Genomic DNA, 15,249 nt, shown 5'->3' with positions numbered 1-15,249 from the left:
GCTTCATGTGATTCCTCATCCCCAAAAATGTGGGTATAGGTGTTGGAATCAGCACTCTAGGTGGTTCGGATGTTGAGATATCGCGAAAAATAGGTTTCCGATGGTGGCCATTTTGAAAATCCAATATGGCCGCCAAAGAAAAATTTGCGCAAATGGAAACATGGTTTTTCGGATTCCTGGTGCTATAAGCTTTCCAAAAATGTATAGGTTTGCTAATCTCCACAAAAAAAGAACGAAATTATAAATCTGAACATAATGAACCTGACTACACCGGCAGTCCTCAAACCTGCGGAAAATAACACGAAAACGGATTTAAAATGTACAAAAATAAACAGGTTTTATTAAAACGCATGATAAACTAAATAATAATTGTGTGTGTGGGTGCACTTAACTCGACTCGACCGGTGCGTCTCGGCTGAACTCTTCCAGGCACCGGGCGCGCAGTTTCAACGCGGCTCTGGTGTTGGCGGGAACTCCGCTCCCTCATTGGTGGGAACCGCCCGTTCCCGCATAGCAGGCGTCACCGTGCGTCCCGAATCGCAGGCGTGCAGCTTCCTCGTCCAGCCGCGCCATTAAAACCGCAACTCTTCATCCCCACTCTGCCTTTTGCCTCTGCACATCCACCAGCACGCTGCCGCAACACGGTTGCTCATGATGAATCCTCCCCGGGCTCTATCGCTTTTGGAACGAGAGGCGCAAGAAAGAATGTTCGCCATCAATGCCCAGACGCCAGACAAACAGGGTAACGAGGAGAAGATGCTGGCACACAACCGTTATTGCCAGACCCAAAACCGAGAAGGGGTGGGTGGGGGGGAGGGGAGGAGAAGAGCACTCACGACCAATCGCTATGGCTTCCAAAAATGAGAGAGAGAAGATGTCCGCCATTCAAACTATTTTTACACCCAGCTCTCGTTTCTCGTTTTACACCCAGCTTTTACACCTAGTCTCAAACTATTTTTACACCAAATTCAGCAAGTTGCTTCTTACTCGTCCTTTCCTTCACTAATCAGCGAGTCCCTTCTTCTCGTCCTTCCCTGTCAATCAAGAGCCCTGGCCAATCACGGCTCCTCGGGGTGTGTCTTCATGGATCTTTCGTCCTATGTGTCCTTTCCAGTCAGCCCAAGTGCATCATCTGGGTTTCCGGTTAGTTTTATTATTAATTAGTGCCATTAAATGTGGGATTCTAGCCCTATGTGTCTGTGGGGTGGTGCCAAAAGAGACAAAGGAATAGATACAGAGGTAACGACGTACAAGGGATAATTTTACCCATAATTCAAGAGTTAATTAGCACAAGCGCCACGCTTTGTATGGCCACACGTAACACTTAATCCGAACACACGACCTACCGGATCCATACTTATTACATGGTGGTTCTTCTTCTTCACGACAATCAGAGCATGCTAATTTATGCAAATCTACATGATCTAAAGTAATCACTGCCTATTCCCTACAAACATAACAATATATATGTTTGTGTGTGTATATATATATATATATGTATATTCTTGCGGTTTCGAGAACCCACACATATAACATCATTAAAGGTTAAAGGTTGCACCCCATAGATAGGCCACAAGCAACACGTAGGTCACCATAGGACGTCAGTTATATCATAGTATGTGTTTACATAAGGCCATTCCCAATAGTTGCATCTGCGTTGCGTAAAACAAATAAGAGTAGGCCCATCGTCCATTTTGCAGCCTCCCTCCAAGCGACGCCATTAAGCGCTCTTCAGTCTGTACCCCATCGCCCCTCCCAGTTTGTTACGCTCCTTGGCCAGCAGCCTTCGCTGCCCTTGGGCTCGCTCAACCCAGCCCAAAAGCCATGAGGTGAAACCCGGGAAAAAGGGGCGGAGCGTAAGGATAGAGGTGCGGCCACGTCAAGCGGCCATCAAGGCGGAGCCGGGTAAGACCACACCAGCCAATCAGGGCTAAGGTGAGATCGCCTGACAGGGCATGGTTGGGGCTTCCAGAGCATTCGCTGGCTTGGCTTATAAAAGCGCGCACACAAAGCCCTCGACAGGACTGGCCAGAAGAACTTCGTGGTATAAAGAGCGCATTCAGAAGGACTGGTACGAGAGTTGAGTACGAGAGGGAGAGACGCGCTGTGGCAACCAGCTTTACAAAGGGCGAGCGCGCGGCACGCATTGCTGAGAACTGCAGCGTGCAGCAGGACATTGGGGTATGGGGAAGGGGCGCTTGGAGCGATCAGAGTAATACCGGGAGTGCGTGTAAAGGCGCCAGTACACGTATTACATACGCGGCTAAGCGTGCAATAACCGCCAGCTTAATGACCTTTCCCTGTCACAATAATTGTCCGCTCACGCCTACGCTACGCGGAGAGCTGCCTGCCGACCACCATCGTCTGCTGGTACGGGTCGAGGACCGGGACGAGCTGTGGACGCCATCGCCGGACCTTCCACCCTACCTTCTACATCCCCGCGTGAGTCTGAGTCTGAGACCGAGTCTGAGAGCGAGCGGGCCCGAGTCCAGGGAATAAGTTAAGACTGTGACTAAGGCTTCCTGTGTCCTTTTACGTCCGCTTCCTTGTACATTCTTTCTTTTCCTCTTCTTGTACAAATTGTAATAAATTACCTTGTTCTTCCTGGTTTCTTCCTAATTCGATCGTCCTAGTATTTTCTCAATTGGGTACGCGTGGCACGATTAGGACCCGCTATAATCGGGTCGAGTCATTGTTAACGACCCGAGTCGCGGCTCGCTTCGCTCGGCGTGTCCACGAACGCCGTGGTTCGGGCGGGAGTTATTTCCTTGCTTCACGGTCGGTGTTGGTACTTAGGTAATAGGACTAATTCGACCAACAACCCAATTTAACACCGACCGGAAGGAACGTGATAACTTCGGGATCGCGTTGGCCAGTAAAAGGACAAGGGGATTAATCCCCCCTTGATAAGGGGAAGGCTGACGTTGGAGATCCGCAACAATATATATATATATCTCAGGGCTAAGGTACGGGTCGAGGACCGGGACGAGCTGTGGATGCCATCGCCGGACCTACCACCCTACCTTCGACATCTCCGCGTGAGTCTGAGACCGAGTCTGAGAGCGAGCGGGCCCGAGTCCAGGGAATAAGTTAAGACTGTGACTAAGGCTGCCCTGTGTCCTTAGGTCGTTAGCCCCCCTTGCATTTACAATTCGTCTCTACGTCCTGTCTCCTATATCCCCCTCTAAACCAAATTCGTCTCCCAATCCCTCCCAGGAAGGAAGGGATGGAACAACAACAATATTGTTGCGGATATGGGATTTGCATCCATCCATATCCGCTTGTAAATATTCCCCTATTTCCTCAATACTTCCCAACTATCCCCAATCCCCCATTCCCTAGTCCCATTTTCTGTAAACAACACTCTGTAGACCCGACCTCCCCCTATTTCCCCCATTAAATGTCGCATCCAGGTCCACCGCATCTCACGTAGACAACTATAGGACATCTTGCTAGTTATTCTTAGTCTATGTCAGTTAAGGATTCGTTTCCATTAATTCTGACTCTTCGTTGCACCAGAATGTGATTGTATGGCACCGTTAGGAAGTTTAGGACCTCCCAATACCTCCCCGCAGCTCTTCCTCACGGTTCAGCAACAACAACAACAACAACAACAGCAACGGCGGCGGCGCGGGGAGTGTGCGTCCTCACTCCGGCTTGGTTGGTAGGGGGTGTTGGGAGGGCACCAGGCCTTTCCAACGAGCCGCCATCGAACATGTGCTCGACGGGGTTACCAAGTAGGGGCTCGCTGTCAGCTCCTCGTCAAGGGCGGAGCCCGGTAACCCCTGCACCCAATAGAAGCGGCGGACCGGTCCCATCGGGGGCGGATCCAACCAGCCGAGGGCGTGTGACTCCCCGCTGAGCATGCGCAGGAAGAGGGAGGTGACATCAGATGCGCGCTGAGCATGCGCAGGAAGAGGGAGGTGACGTGAGATGCGCGCTGAGCTTGGCGAAGAAAGACGCCACCTCCGAGCGCTGTGAGGCCTCCCTGCATCTCTTGGACCATGCTTGATCCTGTCCCCGAGCCAAGGTGCACCTTGTGTTATCGAACTACCTGTCCTTCCCTGCCATCAATCCCTGTGTAAGTCAGCCTTGTTCCGTTTGTCTGTGGTCTGTCGGGGATAGATAAGATTGTATCTAAGTGCCTATCTCTTCTGTGTCTTTTACCTCACTCTACCTTGTAATCTACCCCTTTTCTCCACCACTAATTATATCCTCCTCCGGAGGTCTTGAGAACTGTACCCCTTGCGTCGTTTCATTTATCCCAGTCGTTGTGTCCTTTCCAATCATTGATTTAGCGTAGCGTGATTTGGCCAACGTTCGAGTGGAATCGGGTGAGTTGGGGGTAATCGGGTAAACTGTACGAACACGGCGGCCATTCCGCTCGTTCAAGCAACATCTTTAGCCGTGTCCGTAACAATTGGTTGTCAGGAGTTGGGATTCGAACCTGGGACTAAATTTATTTAGCCCAAATTTTGGACACCAATTGTGTTATTACCGTAACAATTGGTGTCGAGGAGTGAGATACGGACCCTAAGCGCGCTTAACGCGCTCAAAATTACAAGTAACCGAAATTTGTTTTGTTTTAAAATAAAAACCCGAATTTTGAAAGTCGCGCTATGGCAGATCAAGATGGCTGGGTTCCGGTAGAGGAGAGTGAGGCAGGGTCGATCCAGGACCAAATTGAGGGACAAGAGGTGAGCGAAGCAGTGAGGGCGGCAGGTTCGCAAAATGGCGTCCTCGCGCACGAGGTTACGGGCGCGCAAAATGGCGCCTCGCACATGGCTACGGCGACCGCGCCCGCGACCGTAGCAGCGCCGTTGGTGGATTTGAACCTTTTTTTTATACAAATGAAGGCCATTATGGACAAGAATAGCGAAGAAATGGAAAGCAGAATGATGGGGGTAATGGGGAACCGGATGGATGCTCAGAGTGAGCAATTGGGGGTAATGAGGGACGAAGCGAGGGGTACCGGTGAGGGATTAGACAAGAAATTAGAGGGGTTAGACAATGGGATAGAAGGGGTGAAACATGGGTTAATGGGGGTAGAAAACAGAATGGCCGCTCAAGAGAATCAAATGGAAGGGATGAAAAAGGGGTTAGAGGGGTTAGAAAACAGTATGGAAGGCAAATTGAGGGACATGAGGGACCAAGCGGAAAGGGAAGTTAAACAAATGGGGCAGCAGATAGAGGGGGTCAGAATGGGGGTAGAAACTAAATTGGATGCTCACAGGGAGGAAATGGAGCAGATGAGGGTGGCATCTGGGCAGGAGATGCAAGTGATGGGAGAAGAGATCAGAAGAGGTGTGAGTGAGGAGGTCGGAGGAGTGCGCGAGGAGGTGAGGCACTGTAAGGAGCGCATGGAGAAGGAGGTGAGAAAGGGGACTGTAAAATTGCAAGGTGGTATAGAGGAGTTGACGCTGGAAGTGGAACAGCTGACGGAGGGACAAAAAGAACTAACGGAGCAAGTTCAAAGGAACACTGCGGTACTAGGAGGGTTAAGAGCGACACAAAACGACATAAAAAATGACTTGATAGCGACACAGAGGCAATGTCAGATGGTACGTGAGGGACTGACAACGAGGTTGGACGAGGTGACAGAGGTAATGGAGACGAAGGACCGGCAGGTGAGGACGCACATAGAAACGGTCAAGGTGGCCTTAGAGGACGAGCTTGAGGAGACGCACCGGGAAATAAAAGAGGTGAAGCAGAAATTAGAAGAAGTGGAAGAAGGGGTAAGCGAAATTAAGAAGCGACGGAGAGGGGATAAGAAAGAGATCAAAGAGGAAGTAAAAGAATTGGTCCAAAGTCTGTGTTCGGATCGTGATTATGTGCTCATTAACCGGATGAGGGATTCGCAGGTGATGGAGGAGAAGCGACGAGAAAGAGGACCCGGTGTAAGTGGTGACCAATATGGTCGTGCGTATGATGCGCCAGGTGATTTAATAAGCTTGGGGGTCGAGATGGACCCGGGTGTTCGTGAGAGGCCGTTGGTGAAGTGTGCGACAGGTCTGGTGTGCGAAAAAGGAGGTGTGCGAGAAAGTCCGACTCTGGGGTGTGTGAGGAAAAAGTGCGTGCCAAGGAGTGAGGGTGCTGTCGAGAGTGAGTCGGTCATAGCGCGTGTGCGAGGGAGCACATGGAAGCGCGTAGTGAGGAGTGTTACGGAGGATGTAAAGGGAGAATGCACGCCTGTGGTGAGTGTTACAGAGGGTGTAACGGGAGAGTGTGCACGAGAAAGGTGTGTAACGGACGGGTGCATGAGGAAACAGTGCGCTGTCGAGAGTAAGGGTGAGTGCGCTGTCAAGAGTGGAGGTGAGAGTAGTAAGAGTGACACGGAGCGTGAGTTGGTTGTGACAGGTGAGCGAGGATGTACACCTGGAATGGTAGAGCGTGTGTGGGAATGCACACTTGAGTTGGTCGTGAGGCACGTGGTTGGGTGTGCGAGTGAAAGCACACCTGTGATTGTCACAGAGGAGGTGACCGAGGAAGGGGCACGAAGAGGTGTGTTGGTGGGGTGTGCGACCAACGAATGTGTGCCAAAGTGTTCGGTGGTCAGGTGTGTGACCAACGCTGTGAGTGGAATGAGTGTACCTGGGTGTGTTAGAGAAGGTACGACGAGGAGCATGGGAACAGCTGGATGTATGGGCAAGAAAGGGGTAGCGTATGCGTGTGAGCATGCAGGTGAGGCATCGACGGTAACCGGGTTAGCGGTTAGAGCGACTTATAGCCGAATCGGGCCCTCGGTGTGTGCCGGGCTTCGCGTACCGCGAGAACCAGCGGGGATCCGAGCCACGGCGGGTTTGAAAGGACCGCCGTACGCGATCCACGCTGGGCCTCGCTTTGAACGGCCGCGTCCGTGCTCCACTAGGCGGAGCGGGCAGCCCGATAGGAAGGGTCGTCATGGCGACCACTTTTTGTTGAGGCATTCCGGCAGGTCGAGATCGGGCCATGGGATGGCTCCGTGCCGAGATGGTGCGTGGGACCTCGGCCCGGGTAAACCTCCTTCCCTGCACCGAATGCGGGACGTATCCAGCCGCTGGCACCAAACAACCCGCATTCATGGCTTGGCTGTACGAAGCCGAGCTTTAGAAGTGAATTGGCGCACCGAGAGGCATTAGTAAGTAGACTGTAATGACGAGGATAGTGTTTTGGCCCCGAAATTAGAAAAACTAAATTTGATGATTGGCAAAGGATTGGCAGTAATGATTGGCAGATGATGGGTAGTGATTGGCAAATTTTTGATTTGTTGAAATTTGATGTACAAAATTGGTAGTGGGAGATGCCCGATGTGGTGGGATGGCAACTCTGTCATCCCTCACAAACTGGGGGCAAATGCGCACTAGCTTATGGGGTATATGGCAGTGAAAACTAGCCCGGGTGGGTTAGGATATTGTGTGTAGGGATCTAGAAGAGATTGACATTAGGTAACGTTAAGGTTTAGTTAGTGACTGATACCTGTAGTGGGGACGCAGGTAGATTAGTATGGATGATAATGACGAGGGAGCGCAATAGTTTAAAGGGACGACTGGGAAGCGCAAGTTTCAGAGGGGAGTAGTTGGATGAGATGATGCTGTGTGAGAACTGGAAAGGTGTGTGGAGCAGTGAGGGAGTAGTGAGTGTTGTGGATCAGCGCAAATGCGCTTGGGGGAGAGAAGGGTGGAGGCGGCACCAAGTATGAGAGCACAGGTGTGCAAGTGCAGGTGTGTGGAATACATGGAGTATTGGAATGAGTGGTGTGGAGAGAGTTGGAGTAAGTGGTACGGAGTGGTGTGCATGGTGCGAAGGTGTGGATGGGGGAAGAGTGGACCCCTTTCACGAGTACCCGGGGCGGGTAGTGTAAGTGTTAGGTAGAGGGTATAGGTAAATTGTGGTTGGATATTGGCATTTGTGTTGCGGTTGCAGAATGGTATTGTGGATGGGTGCATTGGTGTGGTGAAATTGGCTGGTCGTGTGGCCTGTTAGTGTGAGTGTGAATGGTTGGGCACTCCGCCACTGTTAGATGTCAGGCAGGTGAGGCCGCAGGTGGGCTCTGGGAGCCGTTAGTGTCAGTGGGTGCTTGAGGATCCCGGGTGTGGATCGGGCAGGCCGTGCCAGAGAGGGCACTGAGGGGGTGAGAGTGCGAGAGGGCCTTCCCCAGTTAGTTAGGTTAGGGTGAGGAGCAGGTGAGCTCGGTAGGCAACAACAGTGGTGGAGGTGTGCAGTTGGGCGGACCAGCTGGGAGCGTCACACGACCCAGCCACCGAAATTGTGCGGGGGCACCGAGTGATGAATCGGGGGAGTGAGACCCCAACTTGAGAAGCACCACAGTTTGGTCAATGGGAATTGGTTTTTAGAACCCATAGTGTAAGTTGGCCAATGGATTGGCAGGGAAAGACCCCGGGTAATGTAAAGTTGTTAAAGTCATTTAGGAAATAGTTAGGATTGATGAACCTGTCGCACCATACGCAGCCACTTACCTGAGGTGATGATGATGACTCCACACCTGTGTTCCTTTGTTCTGTGTTGCAGGAAATGAGAATTGCTGTTTGGCTTTGTGAGACGCATCACGACGTGGATAAGACATTGGGGTGATTCCATCTCTCCCTCCTTAGGAGGGACTGATGATGAATTGGTGATGGCAAATTTTGATGTTGAGTTGGAAATGGCAAATTTGATTGGTTAGGAGGGAGAGAAGACGAATTTGGTTTATGGGAGGAACGGGGAAGACAGTAGGGACGTTTGTTGATGTGTAAAGTAGATGTTTATGGGTAATGTTGTGTTTTGTGGATACAGTAAGGGGTAAGGGAGGGGCAATGTAGGTTACCTGGTTGGGGGGGGGGGCGTACGGTAGGAACGTACCTGTCTCACCTGGTTCCCATGTGCCCCCAGTGTGCATTACCTTACATTGCGTGCACTTTTGCGCCCTTACCACCTTACTCACTTGTTTTCTTTTGTCTCCCACCTCCGAGGATCTGGCTTTGGGGCAGAGAGAGAGGAGAGAGAGGTGCTGGCTCCGCAGTTGTGGGCCTGTACTCCCGCTGCTTGCTGCCTGGATCGATACACCAAATGGACCGCAATTTTTGTGGCCGCCCACCATGGACCGCAGTTCTTTTGCGGGCAAGCACCACCCGTTGATGGACCTCTGGGTCAACGTGGCACCTATGCCATACAGGTGAACCTCTTTTAGTTGGCCCCCTGACAGCCACAATTCAGAAATGGACGCGGTTGGCGCCTTTCTTTATTTCTAAAGAAGCCAGAAGGCCAAGTGGGCTCCAAGGCAAGACCAGCGGCAGAACATCGGCCGGCTGCGACACCACCGGTGACCATGGACACTTGATTGTGCCTTTTTTTATTGAACACTTTATTGGTGCACCGGATGGTGCTGACTGTACATAATGGGGTGGTGCTTTTGGTGCTTGGACGGGGTGCTCTGCACATTATTAAAGGCCGTAGGGCCACAGGGCACTCGTGGGTTGGTGTATCGATGCTGGCATGCGTGCTCTCTCTCTCTCTATGCATAACATCTGCATGTGTTCCTCAAAGAACAGGTCCTGGATCGTAGTGTAAATATCAGTCTTGTATAAATGATGCTCCCTACCGGCTGTATGTTTAGTTTGAGGATGCTTTCCGCGATTCGGTTATCCTGTGGGTGTGTTTCTGTTAGGAGAAGGGTGCAACGTCGCAGGGGGACATATTTACTCATTTGTGAACATCTGTAAAACTGTCGCACTCAGGGTTGAGTTAATAGTAGAGGGAACTACATCTGAGTGCCACACTAAAGTAGGTAAAAATTTATCGGGTCGGGACGCCCCGAGGTAGAGAAGGGTGCAATGTTGCGGATATGGGATTTGCATCCATCCATATCCGCTTGTAAATATTCCCCTATTTCCTCAATACTTCCCAACTATCCCCAATCCCCCATTCCCTAGTCCCATTTTCTGTAAACAACACTCTGTAGACCCGACCTCCCCCTATTTCCCCCATTAAATGTCGCATCCAGGTCCACCGCATCTCACGTAGACAACTATAGGACATCTTGCTAGTTATTCTTAGTCTATGTCAGTTAAGGATTCGTTTCCATTAATTCTGACTCTTCGTTGCACCAGAATGTGATTGTATGGCACCGTTAGGAAGTTTAGGACCTCCCAATACCTCCCCGCAGCTCTTCCTCACGGTTCAGCAACAACAACAACAACAACAACAGCAACGGCGGCGGCGCGGGGAGTGTGCGTCCTCACTCCGGCTTGGTTGGTAGGGGGTGTTGGGAGGGCACCAGGCCTTTCCAACGAGCCGCCATCGAACATGTGCTCGACGGGGTTACCAAGTAGGGGCTCGCTGTCAGCTCCTCGTCAAGGGCGGAGCCCGGTAACCCCCGCACCCAATAGAAGCGGCGGACCGGTCCCATCGGGGGCGGAGCCAACCAGCCGAGGGCGTGTGACTCCCCGCTGAGCATGCGCAGGAAGAGGGAGGTGACGTCAGATGCGCGCTGAGCATGCGCAGGAAGAGGGAGGTGACGTGAGATGCGCGCTGAGCTTGGCGAAGAAAGACGCCACCTCCGAGCGCTGTGAGGCCTCCCTGCATCTCTTGGACCGTGCTTGATCCTGTCCCCGAGCCAAGGTGCACCTTGTGCTATCGAACTACCTGTCCTTCCCTGCCATCAATCCCTGTGTAAGTCAGCCTTGTTCCGTTTGTCTGTGGTCTGTCGGGGATAGATAAGATTGTATCTAAGTGCCTATCTCTTCTGTGTCTTTTACCTCACTCTACCTTGTAATCTACCCCTTTTCTCCACCACTAATTATATCCTCCTCCGGAGGTCTTGAGAACTGTACCCCTTGCGTCGTTTCATTTATCCCAGTCGTTGTGTCCTTTCCAATCATTGATTTAGCGTAGCGCGATTTGGCCAACGTTCGAGTGGAATCGGGTGAGTTGGGGGTAATCGGGTAAACTGTACCAACACGGCGGCCATTCCGCTCGGTCAAGCAACATCTTTAGCCGTGTCCGTAACAATATATATACCAGTTACTATGTGATTTCATACCATCAGTGGTGAACTGCCATTAAGGTATCCCATCCAGCTATGCTGTACCTTAATGGGAGTGATCAGTACCATTTGTCACATGGCACATTATCTCTGGTATCCACTCATTATATGGAATCGGCTGGATGCAGCAGGGAGCAATCCAAATATATCTTCAGTTCTCCAGCTTTCAATGAGCGCACGTAATGACGTCACTACCATGTACATACGCTCTGCCTGTCAAGCTCTCAAGAGAACCCTCCGACAGAGCAGAATTTTGATTTTAGTCCAGATATATATATAGAGATATATATATATATATAGATATATATATATATATATATATATATATATATGTATATATATATATATATATATCCCACAATATAAAATATATATAAAACAATGCATATATATATGTATATGTGTATATATATGTATATCTATATATATATATATATATATATATATATATATATATATATATATATATATATATATATATATATATACATATATATATACATATATATATATATATATATATATATATATTGTTGCGGATCTCTCGAAGCCCGTCGACGCACAGAGGGGGGGTTAAATCCCATTTCCCCCTCGGGTCTTCGAGTCCACGAGGCCGAGTCGCCACTCCCGTAGCGAGCGTGCGGAAGGGTATCGGGTCGACTCCACATGTACCTTCGGTACCCACGCTGCCACGAGAACGGGGACTGGATCTCGCACAAGCCACGCTAATCGAATACGCCCGAGCGGTTTGCGGATCACGTGACTCGTGCTGTTACTTTTATTGAACCCGATTCGAGCGGTTTTATTTGTGCGATGCAAAGCCAATAGTGAAATGACGGGAACGGTCAAATGGAAGAAAGAACAGGTTTATTTATAACTATACAAGGTGAAGAGACACAGAGCAGGCTTAATCAGTCGTAACTTATTCTCCCAGACAAGGGCCCACTCACTCACGCAGGGAAAAGGAGGAAGGACAAGTTCGTGCTCCAAACGCGTCCTGGCGACGTTCACTCCGGACATCTCGCCCGGCGTGGCCCTCGGTTGTTCATGGCACAGTGCTGGGAGCGAAGGCAAGGAGATCGTGCGTCTGTGGCCCGGAATGGATCGTCTTCACACAGCGCGTTATTCACAGGCAGCAGTAGCAGAACGCAGGGCACGGGGAGAGTTCGTGTACAGCGAGGCTATAACAACCATGGGACTTCACTTGTGCTGCGACAAAAGCTCTGACGCGGAGAATCTGCACTCTGACTCAGGGGCTGGGCGACTCTCTCCGGTTCTGACTCAGGGGCTGGGCGACTCTCTCTCTCTCTCTCTCTCTCTCTCTCTCTCTCTCTCTCTCTCTCTCTCTCTCTCTCTCTCTCTCTCTCTCTCTCTCTCTCTCTCTCTCTCTCTCTCTCTCTCTCTCTCTCTCGCGGGGGGCTCGGGGCAGGGTCTTATATGGCCCCTCCCCAGCCTTACCCGAATGTTCCAAGCCCCTCCTCTCGCTGCCGTTATGAGCCACTCCCCTTGGGCTCTGATTGGCTGCTCGCCGCCTACCGGCCACTCACCTGCACTTCGGCTTTGCCAGACTTGTTCCAGGCCTAGCACATGGCATTCGAGCCCAAAGAACACCTAACTCACTGGCCTGCTCAACGCAAACTAACACAGGAAAGGAGACTACGCTTACATTTAATAAGAAATAACTGAACTAAAGCGAGGCTACATGTTGTGGTGCAACTATCTACGAGGTGGGGTCATCCTTTATTCGCAAAACCGCAACTCTATATATATATATATATATATATATATATTGTTACAGACGTGGCTTGGATGTTATTTACCGAGCGGTTTTGGTATGACCACGTCTGCACAAGTTACCCGATTATACCCGAACGTCGACTAATCGCGCTGCGCTAGGTCAATAAAGGAAAAGGACACCACGGCTGGGATTCAAATGACACGACACCCAGGGTTCAGTTCTCAAGACCTCCGGAGGAGGTTATATTAAGGCGGAAGGTTAGATTACAAGGACGAGAGGTACAGCATAGTAAGGTGGGCACTTAAACACAATCTTATATTATTCCCAACAGACGACAGATAAACGGGACAAAAGGCTGACTCACACGGGGTTTGATGGCTAGGAAAGCGGGTATCGATGGCTCAAGGTGCACTCTTGGCTCAAGGACAGGGTCGACCCGGTCCGGTCTAGAGATGCGGGGAGGTCGCAGCGCTCGGATGGCGTCTTGTCTGCTCAAGCTGGGGGCGCATCTGACGTCACGTCCGCTACGTGGCCGCGTATATCCGGCGGGGAGTGACACGCCCTCGGCTCGTTAGCTCCGCCTCGTGGAATCGGCACGTTGCTTCTCATTGGGTGCGTGCGGGGGGTTTACCAGGCTCCGCCCTTGACGAGGAGCTGACAGCCAGCCCCTTTGTGGTAACCCAGTGGAGCGCATGGTCTGGAGCGCATTGTCAATGGCGGCTAACCGAGCCGGTGTCAGGACGCACACTCCCCCCCGCGCAGCGCCGTGCCCCTCTGTTGTTGTTGTTGTTGTTTGGGGAAGAAGATGGGAGGAGGTATGGGAAAGGTCCTAAACTCACTACTGGTGCCATATAATCACATTCTGGTGCAACGAAGAGTCATAATTAATGGAACGAGTCCTTAACTGACATAGACTAAGAATAACTAGCAAGATGTCCGAAAGTTGTCTACGTGTGATGCGGTGGACCTGGGCACGACATTTAATGGGGGAAAAAGGGGAAGGTCGGCTCTACTGATTGTTGTTTACAGACAATGGGACTAGGGAATGGGGGATTGGGGATAGTCGGGGAGTATTGGGGAAATAGGGGAATATTTACAAGCGGATATGGAGGCCAAATTCCATATTCGCAACATTGCACCCTTCTCTACCCTCGGGGCGTCCCGACCCGATAAATTTTTACCTACTTTAGTGTGGCACGCAATGTAGTTCCCTCTACTATTAACTCTACCCTGAGTGCGACAGTTTTACAGATATTCACAAATGAGTAAATATGTCCCCCTGCGACGTTGCACCCTTCTCCTCACAGAAACACACCCACAGGATAACCGAATCCGGAAAGAATTCGCAAACTAAACATACAGCCGGTAGGGAGCATTATTTACACAAGACTACGCTGATATTTACACTACGATCCAGGACCTGTTTTTGGAGGAACACATGCAGATGTTATGCATAGAGAGAGCACGCATGCTAGCATCGATACACCAACCCACGAGTGCTCTGTGGCCTACGGCCTTTAATAATGTGCAGAGCACCCCTTCCAAGCATCAAGCACCACCCCATCACACAGTGAGCACCATCCGGTGCACCAATAAAGTGTTTACAAATCACCGGTGGTGTCGCAGCCGGCCGATGTTCTGCCGCTGGTCTTGCCTTCGTGTGGTGCACTTGGCCTTCTTGCCTCTTTCAAAAAATAAAGAAAGGCGCCAACAGCGTCCATTTCTATATTGTGGCCTTCAGTGGTGTCAACTAAAAGTGGTTCACCTGCATGGCATAGGTGCCACGTTGACCCATAGGTCCATCCACGGGTGGTGCTTGGCCGCAAAAGAGCTGCGGTCCATGGTGGGTGGCCACAAACATTGCGGTCCATATGGTGTATCGATCCAAGCAGCAAGCAGCGAAAGTGCAGGCCCACAACTGCGTAGCCAGCACCTCTCTCTCCTCTCTCTCTACCCCAAAGCCAGATCCTCGGAGGTGGGAGACAAAAGAAGCAGACAAGTGAGTAAGGTGGTAAGGGCGCAAAAGTGCACGCAATGCAAGGTAATGCACACTGGGGGCACATGGGAACCAGGTGAGACAGGTACGTTCCTACCGTACGCTCCCCCCCCCCCCCACCAGGTAACCTACATGGCCCCTCCCTTACCCCTTACTGTATCCACACAACACAACACTACCCATAAACATCTACTTTACAAATCAACAAACATCCCTACTGTCTTCCCCGTTCCTCCCATAAACCAAATTCGTCTTCTCTCCCTCCTAACCAATCAAATTTGCCATTTTCAACTCTCATCAAAATTTGCCATCTCCAACTGCACATCAAAATTTGCCATTACCAATTCATCATCAGTCCCTCCTAGGGAGGGAGAGATGGAATCACCCCAATGTCTCATCCACGTCGTGATGCGTCTCACAATCCACACAGCAATTTCATTTCCTGCAACAAAACAAAGAAAACACAGGTGTGGAGTCATCATCATCACCACAGGT

This window comes from Myxine glutinosa, chromosome 11 (genome assembly GCF_964187855.1).
Source record: "Myxine glutinosa chromosome 11, kmMyxGlut1.1, whole genome shotgun sequence".
Classification (NCBI taxonomy): Eukaryota; Metazoa; Chordata; class Myxini; order Myxiniformes; family Myxinidae; genus Myxine; species Myxine glutinosa.
Note: the sequence above shows the minus strand (reverse complement) of the source record.